Source organism: Pinus tabuliformis, chromosome Q (assembly GCF_031772625.1).
Source record: "Pinus tabuliformis cultivar Carrire ecotype Pingquan chromosome Q, CPIR1, whole genome shotgun sequence".
Taxonomy (NCBI): domain Eukaryota; kingdom Viridiplantae; phylum Streptophyta; class Pinopsida; order Pinales; family Pinaceae; genus Pinus; species Pinus tabuliformis.
In genome coordinates, this window is record NC_142296.1 from 357,017,219 (window position 1) to 357,021,440 (window position 4,222).

A 4,222-nucleotide genomic window follows, 5' to 3' on the forward strand; every position below is an offset into this window, starting at 1 on the left:
TGCTCAAGCTCGACCTCCAAGGTTCATTGAGAAAGACCACAATATTTCTGCAACTTGCAGATCGCACCACAGTGACCCCTGATGGGATTGTGGAGGATGTGATGGTCTCCATTGACTCTTGGAAATACCCTGTAGATTTCCTAGTTCTCCAGCCTAAGGCTAATATTACTAGTTACCCTCTCATCCTTCGGAGGCCCTGGTTAGCCACTGCTAATGCTTACATTAGTAGCAGAGATGGAAACATGAACATCAAGATGTAGAATTCCTATAGAAACTCCAATAGATCTAGAAGTATAGTTAAATTAATGACCAAATCCCTTGATTTAAGGGGGAATCTTCATGTGGGGCATCAATCCTCAAATAATTCAAGTGGATGAGGTGTGCTTAGGTTTGAACATGCACTTAGATGTCTAAATGGTTTAGGAAAGTGTTCAGACCAATATTTCCATAATATTAAGCCTTTAAAGGTAAAAAATAAGGGAAAGTTGGCCCACCAAACTAGTTTACCAAAAACCAAGTGTGAACATGATTTTTAGTGCATGTGGCTAAGTCAAGGATACTTAGGCTAAAAATAAATGTAGATGTTAGGATTATATTCCAATACCCCCCCTTCATCCTAACTCACATATATAAATTGAGTTCCGACCAAGATGCCATGTTAGGTACTCAGGTACAAAATAAAAGATCCTCATAAAATGAAGAAAGAGCAAAAGCCTCGTGGGAACAACCCCCCCCCCCCCCCCCTCCCGAATAAAAGAGGAAAAAAGGGCTAAGTGGCCATAAGGGCCTACTCATCTATCAGCACCACTCCAACCATAGCTCTTAGTTCTGAAAATTTATTTTCAGTGAAAGACTTGGTGAAGATGTTTGCAACTTGCTGCTCAGTGGGGCAGTACTGTAGTGATATGACTTAGTCACAGATCAGCTCACAAATGTAATGCATGTGAATCTCAATGTGCTTGGTCCTCTTTCTATGAACTGGATCAATCAATATTTTAATGGACCACTGATTGTCACAAAATATGATAGTCGGAAGTGGATACTGAATGCCAAACTCAGAGAGAAGCCCCTGCAACCAAACAAACTGTGTAGTTGCATTCGCTGCACCTCTATACTCTGCCTCGACTATAGATAAAGCAATCATGGATTTCTTCTTGCTAGACTAGCAAAAAGGCCCTGAACCAAAACTGAAAACATAACCAGAGGTGGACTTACGGTCTGTACCATCACGAGCCCAATCAGAATTTGTGTACCCAATCATTGAAAGTGGGAAATCTATAGCATAAAAGGTACCAAAACTAGAAGTACCTTTCACATATCTAAGGATTCTCTTTTCATCTCTCCAGTGAAGCTCATGGGGCTCCTGCATATATCTGGAAAAAACTCCTACTACAAAAGATATATCATTTTGGGTGTGAGTAAGATATAACAAACTCCCAACCAACTGTCGATACAGTGTATTGTCCACCAAAGGTGTAGTACCCGCATCCTCAAATTTTATCCCTGAAAGAAAGGGAGATGCTGCGGCTTGCATTCTGTCATGTGAAAGTGGACAAGTAGATTTGATGCATACTTAGACTGTGCCATCTTGATCCCTGAAGTAGACTGAGAAACTTCAAGACTAAGAAAGTAGTGCAACAGTCCCAAATCTGTCATGGAAAATTGATCGTGCAATGCTGATTTTTCTGAATCAATAGCTGATGTAAGCTTCCCTGTCATTAGTAAATCATCTACATAAATTACTATGGTCAAAAGGGAATCATCATGTTGCAGAAAATAAACATTTGGATCAGATTTACACCGAATGAATCCAATGGAAAGTAGGAGAGAATCCATCTTTGCATACCAAGCCCTGGGAGCCTCTTTTAGGCCATACAAATATTTCTTTAATCTACAAACGAGGGAGTTTCTGAATGTATCCATGTGGCTTCTCCATATATATCTCTTCCTTGAGATCTCCATGAAGAAATGCACTCTTCACATCCATGTGATGAACTTCCCATCTGCGAGAAGCAACAATGGCTAAAACTAGTCGAATGGAGTCCATTTTTGCAACAGGTGCAAATGTCTCGGTGTAGTCTATGCCATGTACTTGTGAGTATCCTTTAGAAATAAGTAGAGCTTTGTACTTGCTGATCTCACCATTTATAGCAATCTTTGTTCGATAGATCCATCAGCATCAAACAATCTTTCTTCCTTTGGGAAGTGGAACCAAATCCCATGTGTTGTCTTCCATGAGAGCAGAGTACTCTTCATCCATGGCAGCCTCCCAAAGTGGGTTTCCAGTAGCCTTAGAGTGTGACTGTGGATTTGAACCAAGTTTCATATAGCAATGTATGGGAAGCAATGGTTTGGTGGCAGCTAGGGCTTGAGGAGCCCCAAAAAACTGTGATCTAGTCCTTCTCGCATCCGCAGGATCACCGACTAGTTCACCCACATCTTGCAGGGTTTTCTCTACCCAAGTTGGCAGCTGAGTTGGAGCAGCCATGACCTGCTCCTCATCCTCTAAATCATACCCAGGAGTCTTCTCTGATGGCTTCTCTGAAGTCCTCGAAGAATTTTTAGTGTGAGAGTCCAGCAATCTATATCCTTTGACACTGTTAGGATATCCAAAAAAAATACATTCAACACCTTGAGGCTCCAAATCCTTCCTCTTATCTTTCGGAATTTGAGCCCATGCTCGTGAACCAAAAATGTGAAAGTGCGACACTTTTGGTTTCTTACCAGTCCAACATTCAAATGGAGTGGTGACTTTGAGTGCTTTGTGAGGAATGCGGTTCTAAATGTATGTTGTACATTGTACAATTAATATCTTCAGCCCATACCTTAGGAGCTAATGATTTGGACTGTAGCATACAATTGGCCATCTATTTTAACGACTGGTTTTTCCTCTCTGCGACACCATTCTGTTGTGGTGTATATGGCACTGTGTGTTGTAGCTGTATACTTGCATGAATACAAAGTTGTTGCAGATCCTTGTTAACATACTCCCCCCCATTATCAGCATGGAGTATCTTAATCTTACACCTAGACTCATTCTCAGCAAGTGCTTTAAATTCTATAAGGAATTCAAATACTTTCGATTTTAATTTCAGACAGAATACCCAAGTAAACCGAGAGAAATCATCTATGAAGGTGAGTACATATCGAGCCTTACTAATTGAATGCTGTGGAAATGGGCCCATCATGTCATTCTGAATCAGACCAAGAGGTGAAGAAGCTCTATGTGCCTTCCCTTTATCAAAATGTTTCTCCGGATGCTTGCCAAGAATGCATCCTTGACATACATCACTTGTGAATTTAATAGCAGGCAATCCTTCTACCATGTTTTCCTTGCTGAGTTGATGCAAGTAATTATAGTTTAGATGGCCAAATATTTCATGCCATAACCTTATGATATCACTAGATTGTGACAGAAATACAGTGCTAATAGATTTAGGAACAAAGTGGGAGATAAATACAAACGAGAACTGTGATCTGCAATTCCATGTGCAAGCTGTGAGCTTGTGGAAATGTCGGTAATCACTGCGGAGTCCGGATTGAACTCCACCTTCCTTCTAGAGCCAGAATGACTGATCTGATATATCAAGAGAATATTTGAGCACATCGAGGGAACATGAAGCACATTTGTGAAACAGCCCCCTTCAAGGTCTATAATTCCTCTTTGCACAACTTTGCGAGTGTGGCACCTCCCAAGTAAATTGGGGATTTGGTGCTTTCTTCGATGTAGGAAAAATCATATTTTAATGTAGCCATATCATTCGATGCACCTAAATCAAGGATCCGAGCTGATGGAGTGGATGTGAAAGCCATTAAAGCATGACCATCTCATGCTCTCCCTCTCCCATCTCCTATTCTGTTATCATTCTTGTTCTTTGCATTCTCGGGCACGGTGAGATTGTGCTGTTGCAATTGCTTAGCTGTCTCACTGATTTTTTTACACATGCAATTTTCTTCGAGATGAAAACCTTTGGAACAGTAGCTACAAAGTGTTATTTCCTTATTCTTCTTACCCTTAGGCAAAGAAGAGCTCTCTAAAGATTGTACGAGTCTCTCCTTCTTCGATTCATTAAGTTTACCCCTCCATTTTTGCTTGTCTCTACCATTGCTCTTTGGAGCATCAGTAGCCACAAGTTCTTGGTTTGTTGAGCGCTTGATGGCACCCATTTGGACTAACTTAGCTTTCTATTGAGTCAATGCTATAATGAAGTCAGTCAATGGA